A 9,347-nucleotide genomic window follows, 5' to 3' on the forward strand; every position below is an offset into this window, starting at 1 on the left:
TATCAACATCCATTGCCCGATACATCGAATAAAATTGATACAACATCCTTTGCCAGATACATCGAATAAAATTGATAAAATATAAGTGTCAGAGTTATTAAATTTCTTATCAACATCCTTTGTCAGATACATCAAATAAAATTGACAAAATCTAAATTTCAGATGAATAAATGCTTTAAAAACATCCTTTATCGGATATGTGGGATAGAACTGACAAAATGTAAGTATTAGAGTGACTAAATTCTATATCGACATTCTTTTTTCAAATACATAGGATAAAATTAACAAAATCTAAGTGTCAGAGTGAATAAATTTTTTTTATCAACATCCTTTGTCAGATACATCAACTAAAATTGACAAAATCTAAATTTCAGAATGAATAAATTCATTATCAACATCCTTTGTCAGATATGACGGATACAATGGACCAAAACTAAGTATCAGAATGAATAATTTTTTTATCAACATCCTTTACCAGATACATCAATAAAATTGATAAAATATAAGTGTCAGTGTGAATAAATTTTTTTTTATCAACATCCTTTGTCAGATACATCAAATAAAATTGACAAAATCTAAATTTTAGAATGAATAAATACTTAAACAACATCCTTTATCGCACATGTCGGATAAAATTGACAAAATCTAAGTATCAGAGTGACTAAATTCTATATCAACATGCTTTTCTCAGATACATAGGATAAAATTGACAAATTCTAAGTGTTAGAGTGAACAATTTTTTTTTATCAACATCCTTTGCCAGATACATCGGATAAAATTGACAAAATCTAAGGATCAGAGTGAATAAATTCATTATCAACATCCTTTGTCGGATATGTCGGATAAAATTGACAAAATCTAAGTATCAGAGTTAATAATTTTTTCTACAACATCCTTTGCCAAATAAATCGAATAAAATTGATAAAATATAAGTCTCAGAGTGAATAATTTTTTTATCAACATCCTTTGCCAAATACATCGAATAAAATTGATAAAATATAAGTCTCAGATGAATAAAGGCTTTAACAACATCCTTTGTCGGATATGTCGGATAAAATTGACAAAATCTAAGTATCAGAGTGACTAAATTCTATATCAACATCCTTTTCTCGGATACATAGGATCAAATTGACAGAATCTAAGTGTCAGAGTGAATACATTTTTTTTATCAACATCCTTCGTCAGACACATCAAATAAAATTTACAAAATCTAAGTATCAGAGTGATTAAATGCTTCATCAACATCCTTTGTTGGATATGTCGGATAAAATTGACAAAATCTAAGTATCAGAGTGAATAATTTTCTTTATGAACATCCTTTGCCAGATACATCGAATATAATTGATAAAATATAAGTATCAGAGTGAATAAAATTTTTTATCAACATCCTTTGTCAGATACATCAAATAAAATTGACAAAATCTAAGTATAAGAGTGATTAATTTTTTTATCAACATCCTTTGCCAGATACATCGAATAAAAATTTATAAAATATAAGTGCCAGAGTGAACAATCTTTTTTTTTGCATCAACATCCTTTGTCAGATATATCGAATAAAAATTGACCAAATCTACATTTCAGAATGAATAAATGCTTTAACAACATCCTTTATCGGATATGTCGGATAAAATTTACAAAATCTAAGTTTAAGTGTGATTAAATTCTACATCAACATCCTTTTCTCGGATACATAGATTAAAATTGACAAAATCTAAGTGATAGAGTGAATATTTTTTTTATCAACATCCTTTGCTAGCTACATCGGATAAAATTGACAAAATCTAAGTGTCAGAGTGAATAAATTGATTATCAACATCCGTTGTCAGATATGTCAGATAAAATTGATAAAATCTAAGTATCAGAGTGATTAAATTTTATATCAACATCATTTTCTCGGATACATTGGATAAAATTGACAAAATCTAAGTATCAGAGTGAATAAATTCTTTATCAACATACTTTAAATGCATTATCAACATCATTTGTCGGCTATATCGGATAAAATTGACAAAATCTAAGTATCAGAGTGAATAATTTATTTTTTATCAACATCTTTTATCAGTTACAACAATTATAATTAACAAAATCTAAATATCAGAGTGAATAAATGCTTTTTCAATATCCTTTGTCGGATATGTTGAATAAAATTGACAAAATCTAAATTCATTATCAACATCCTTTGTCGGATATGGCGGATAAAACTGACAGAATCTAAGTATCAGAGTGATTAAATTCCATATCAACATCCCTTTCTCGGACACCTGGGATAAAATTGACAAAATCTAAGTATCAGAGTGAATAAATGCTTTATCAACATCCTTGAAACTCATTATCAACATCATTTGTCAGCTATATCGAATAAAATTGACAAAATCTAAGTCTCAGATTTATTAAATTCTATATCAACATCCCTTTCTCGAATACTTGGGACAAACTTGACCTAATATATGTATCGGAGATATTACATTCTATATAAACATCCCTTTATCAGATACATGGGGTAAAATTGACAAAATCGAAGTATCGGAGTGAATACATATTTTATCAATATCCCTTAAATGTATTATCAACACCACGTGTAAGATACATCGGATAAAATTGACAGAATCTAAGTACCAGAAAGAATAAATTCGTTTTCAAAGTTTTTATCGGATATATCAGATAACAGTCATAAAATCCAAGTTCTATTCATTTTGACTTCATGCGTCGTGACATTGAATTTAGGTTAGACCGGTTATAGATGGCAGCAGTGCCACTGGAAAAGCACCTCGGAAATATCAAAACCATAGGTTAGGTTAGCTTACGTGCGCGCACGTAAGCTAACCTAACCTATGGTTCTGATATTTCCGAGGTGCTTTCCCAGTGGCACTGCTGCCATCTATAACCAGTCTAACCTAAATTCAACGTAACGACGCATGAAGTCAAAATGAATAGAACTTGGATTTCATGACTGTTATCTGATGTATCCGATAAAAACTTTGAAAACTAATTCATTCTTTCTGGTACTTTGATTTTGTCAATTTTATCCGATGTATCTGACATGTGATGTTGATAATGCATTTCAGGGATATTGATAAAGCATTTATTCACTCTGATACTTATATTTTTTCTATTTTATCCCATTTATCTAAGAAAGAGATGTTGATATGGAATTTAATAACTCTGATACATAGATTTTGACAAGTTTATCCCAAGTTTTCGAGAAAGGGATGTTGATATAAAATTTAGTCAATCTGAGACTTAGATTTTGTCAATTTTATCCGATATAGCTGACAAATGATGTTGATAATATATTTAATGGATTTTGATAAAGCCTTTATTCTCTTTGAAACTTATATGTCGTCAATTTTTTCGCATATGTCCGAGAAAGGGTTGTTGATACGTAACTTAATAGCTCTGATAATTACATTATGTCAGCTTTATCTGACATATTCGACAAAGGATGTTGATAATGAATTTAGATTTTGTCAATTTTATTCAACATATCCGACAAAAGATGTTGAAAAAGCATTTATTCACTCTGATATTTAGATTTTGTTAATTATAATTGTTGTAACTGATAAAAGATGTTGATAAAAAATAAATTGTTCACTCTGATACTTATATTTTGTCAATTTTATCCCATGTACCCGAGAAAGGGATGTTGATATAGAATTTAATCAATCTGATACTTAGATTTTGTCAATTTTATCCCATGTACCCGAGAAAGGGATGTTGATATAGAATTTAATCAATCTGATACTTAAATTTGGTCAATTTTATCAGATATAGCCGACAAATGATGTTGATAATGTATTTAAAGGATGTTGATAAAGAATTTATTCACTCTGATACTTAGATTTTGTCAATTTTATCCCAATTATTTGAGAAAATGATGTTGATATGGAATTTAATCACTCTGATACTTAGATTTTATCAATTTTATCCGAAATATCCGACAACGGATTTTGATAATGAATTTATTCACTCTGACACTTAGATTTTGTCAATTTTATCCGATGTAACTGGCAAAGGATGTTGATAAAAAAATATTCACTCTATCACTTAGATTTTGTCAATTTTAATCTATGTATCCGAGAAAAGGATGTTGATGTAGAATTTAATCACACTGATACTTAGATTTTGTCAATTTTATCCGACATATCCGATAAAGGATGTTGTTAAAGCATTTATTCATTCTGAAATTTAGATTTTGTCAATTTTTATTCGATGTATCTGACAAAAGATGTTGATAAAAAAAGGTTGTTCACCCTCGCACTTATATTTTATCAATTTTTATTCGATTTATCTGGCAAAGGATGTTGATAAAAAAAATTATTCACTCTGACACTTATATTATATCAATTTTATTCGATGTATCTGGCAAAGGATGTTTATAAAAAAAATTATTCACTCTGATACTTAGATTTTGTCAATTTTATCCGACATATCCAACAAAGGATGTTGATAATGAATTTATTCATTCTGAAATTTAGATTTTGTCAATTTTATTTGATATATCTGACAAAGGATGTCGATAAAAAAATGTATTCACTCCGACACTTAGATTCTGTCAATTTTATCCGATGTATCTGACAAAAGATGTTGATAAATAAAAATTATTCACTCTAACACTTAGATTTTGTCAACTTTTTCCTATGTATCCAAGAAATGGATGTTGATATAGAATTTAATCACTCTTATACTTAGATTTTGTGAAATTGCTGTACTGTCTGTTTAGGAAGTGACTTCAATCGATAATGAATGATAATAAAGAATTCTATCAATTTTTTTTCATAATTTCCTTAATTAAATTTCTGTATTGTTTATCCAAGAGGTTAATGCAATAAAGAGTTCGTTACTTACTTACTTACCTACATACAATTTTTTCATAACGACATATCCAACAACGGATGTTGATAAAGAATTTGTTCATTCTGATAGTATTTTCGGTTTTTTTGCAAGCCATTCGTACTATACCTTAAACGCAATCAGATATTTCCTTAATAAAAAATTTTTGTCCGACATATCCGACAAATGATGTTGATAAAGCATTTATTCAGTCTGATACTTAGATTTTGTCAATTATATCCGATGTATTTGACAGAGGATGTTGATAAAAAAAGTTATTCACTCTAACACTTAGATTTTATCAATTATATTCGATGTATCTGACAAAAGATGTTGAGACAAAAATTATTCACTCTGTCACTTAGATTTTATCCATTTTATCCTACATATCCGATAAAGGATGTTGTTAAAGCATTTATTCATCTGAAATTTAGATTTTTTCATTTTTGTTTGATGTATCTGACAAAAGATGTTAATAAGAAAATTTATTCCGTCTGACACTTATGTTTTATTAATTTTATTTGATGTATCTGGCAAAGGATGTTGTTAAAAAAAAATTATTCACTCTGATACTTAGATTTTGTCAATTTTATCCGACATATCCGACAAAGGATGTTGATAATAAATTTATTCACTCTGATACTTAGATTTTGTCAATTTTATCCGATGTATCTTGCAAAGGATGTTGATACAAAAAATATATTCACTCTGACACTTAGATTCTGTCAATTTTATCCTATGTATCGGGGAAAAGGATGTTGATATGGAATTTAGTCACTCTGATACTTAGATTTTGTCAATTTTATCTGACTTATCCGATAAAGAATGTTGTTAAAGCATTTATTCATCTGAAATTTAGATTTTGTCAATTTTATTTGATGTATCTGACAAAGGATGTTGATAAAAAAATTATTCACTCTGACACTTATATTTTATCAATTTTATTCGATGTATCTGGCAAAGGATGTTGTAAAAAAAAAATTTATTCACTCTGATACTTGGATTTTGTCAATTTTATCCGACGTATACGACAAAGGAAGTTGATAATGAATTTATTCACTCTGATACTTAGATTTTGTCAATTTTATCCGTTGTATCTGGCAAAGGATGTTGATAAGAAAAATTTATTCACTCTAACACTTAGAATTTGTCAATTTTATCCTATGTATCCGAGAAAAGGACTTTGATATAGAATTTAGTCACTATGATACTTATATTTTGTCAATTTTATCCGACATATCCGATAAGGGCTGTTGTTAAAGCATTTATTCATTCTGAAATTTAGATTTTGTCAATTGTATTTGATGTATCTGACAAAGGATTTTGATAGAAAAAATTATTCACTCTGACACTTAGATTCTGTCAATTTTATCCGATGTATCTGACAAAATATGTTGATAAAAAAAAATTATTCACTCTAACACTTAGATTTTTTCAACTTTTTCCTATGTATCCGAGAGATGGATGTTGATATAGAATTTAATCACTCTTATACTTAGATTTTGTGAAATTGCTGTATTGTCTGTCAAGGAAGTGACTTCAATCGATAATCAATGTTAATAAAGAATTTGTTCAATTTTTTTTCATAATTTCCTTAATTACATTTGTGTATTGTGTATCCAAGAGGTGAATTCCAGAAAGAGTTTGTTACTTACTTACTTACCTACTTACAATTTTTTCATAATGACATATCCAACAACGGATGCTGATAAAGAATTTATTCATTCTGATAGTATTTTCGGTTTTTTTGCAAGCCATTCGTACTATACCTTAAACGCATTCAGATATTTCCTTGATAAAAACAAATTTTCTAACATATCCGACAAATGATGTTGATAAAGCATTTATTCAGTCTGATACTTAGATTTTGTCAATTTTATCCGATGTATTTGACAGAGGATGTTGATAAAAAAATTATTCACTCTAACGCTTAGATTTTGTCAATTATATTCGATGTACCTGACAAAAGATGTTGAGACAAAAAATTATTCACTCTGTCACTTAGATTTTGTCAATTTTATCCGACATGTTAACTTTAACTGACATATACGACAAATGATGTTGATAATGCATTTATTCACTCTGGTACTTAGATTTTGTCACTTTTATCTGATATATTCGACAAAGAATGCTAATAAAGCATTTATTCACTCTAATACTTAGATTTTGTCAATTATATCCGATGAACCGGACAGTAAATATTGATATAAAAAAAAATTATTCACTTCGACACTTATATTTTTTCCATTTTACCTTATGTATCCAAGAAAAATTTGTTGAAATAGAAATTAATCAAACCAATACACAGATTTTGTTAATTTTATCCCATGTATTCGAGAAAGGGTTGTTGATATAAAATTTAACCAAACTGATACTTAGATTTTGTCAATTTTAAGCGATATACCCGACAAATAATGTTGATAATGCATTTAGAGGATGTTGATAAAGCATTTATTCACTCTGATACTTAGATTTTATCAATTTTATCCCATGTATCCGGAAAAGAGAGGTTGATATAAAATTTAATCACTCTGATACTTAGATTTTATCCGAGATATCCAACAAAGGATGCTGATAAAGCATTTAATCACTCTGATACTTAGATTTTGTCAATTTTATTTGTCATATCCGACAAATGATGTTGATAAAGCATTTATTCAATCTGATACTTAGATTTTGTCAATTTTATCCAGCATATCCGACAAAGGATGCACATTTTGAATCCGTTCTGTAAAATAGTTTACCATATTCTGTCTTGATATTGTAGTTATTGTCTTCTCTTAGTTCGTAATTAGTAGAATAATCACTATTCCATTTTGAGTCTTACACAATTTTTACTGGTGTCAGCGACAGGCTCAATATGCTTTTCGTCTTTGGTATTATTTGGTTCATTGACCGTTTGATCAATTACAGTAACGTTTGCTGGTACTTTTTTTTTCATCAATTCATCTTTATATTCCATAGTGATATTTTCTACCAATGCCTTTTTTAATTTTCTGGCAATTTCAGTGTTTATTATCACATCATTTTTACACATTTAACAGTTTTGGCACGTAGACAAAATATGGTTTATGATATTAGTAGAAGAGTAGGCCTTTCTTTTTTTGACCTTACGTTGAATACTAATGCCCGATAGCTGACGATAGGATGTATCAGCAGGTAATGTGTTACCTGCAACAGTAGCAAGGAGTTGTCATCTATCATCAATGATTATTTCTATGTTGGCATTCTCTTTGAGTGCAATCATCTCTGGAGATCTCAATCTTGCATATCCACCAACATAAGAGTTGACTTTTTTCGTTACTCCAAAGAAATTTAATTCCTTACTGTCATGACAATGCATGCATACATTTCTAATAGTGCTACCACTTGTACTTGTTTCATAGTTTAAATACTTCTCCTTGTCGACATTCAATGCTACAATAACATTGTCATGTGATAACACTTTATTAAAATGTTCCATCTTCACTTTTTTAAAGATATGAATTATGTGTTTTTCGTTCCATCGTTTAGAAAAATAATGATTTAATATATGCAATTAACTAGATAGTGTCGATAACCAGCCATAAAGTATCATTGGGAAAGCCGCATCGTGTCTCTGAGCAAGCATAGAGTACAATTGTTAGAGCCATAAGTATATTTTATGTCATTTTAAGATACGTAAAAAAAAGTTGAATAATTTCATTTTAAGATACGTAAAAAAAGTTCAATAATAATTTGAAAAAAAGTTGGAAAATAGTAAATGTTATTTTTTTTTTGTTTTAAGTATGTTTCATCTCATTCTAATAAATGTAAAAAAAAGTTGAAAAAAATATTTCATGTTAAAAAAAATAATAAAAAAAGTAAAAAAAAATTAAGCAAAAAATTCAAACAAAAAAAAATGGGGGGAGGGGGCCAAAAAGTTGGAGGGGAGGGGGTGCCCTTCGAGTTTGGGGATAGGGGACGTTTGAGGGGTTGATGTCTCTGTTGGTTAGGGTCGTTGTTGCTTATGATCCTTGATGGTTCGTACTCACATACACCTTACTACTTTATTTGCAAGGATTTCTAATGTTTGTTCTGAATTTCATTATTAAAAGCCTTTTCCTGCCATCTACATCTCTCTTAGTATCAACTTTTTAGTATACTATAACGTTAGACTCTATTTTAAACTGACAACACTGTTCAAACGCCACTTGTGTATTATACAGAACACATCGAAGAAGTAAAGCTAGGTCAAGTCATAAGACGATTTTATCATCGTTAACCATTTCCATAGATTGATATTGTTCCAAATTTATAATAAATAAGCTATGAATTAACATGCTCTTCAGGGTTACCTTAACTGCTAAACAGTTTAACCCCTTTTCTCCACCTTAATACAATCCAATCACTAATTAGAATCATTGACGGTCTTATGATTCAAATATTAATTAATATCGTTCATAGAGTCCAATTCGAAAATGCTAAACCCTTTTTATTGCAAATAGAGTTATTTTTTTGGTAAATGATTCAACAGCATATGCCATCAATTCTAAACA

The sequence above is a fragment of the Artemia sp. Qi Xiang Cuo genome, chromosome 6, assembly GCF_049724085.1.
Source record: "Artemia sp. Qi Xiang Cuo chromosome 6, ASM4972408v1, whole genome shotgun sequence".
Classification (NCBI taxonomy): domain Eukaryota; kingdom Metazoa; phylum Arthropoda; class Branchiopoda; order Anostraca; family Artemiidae; genus Artemia; species Artemia sp. Qi Xiang Cuo.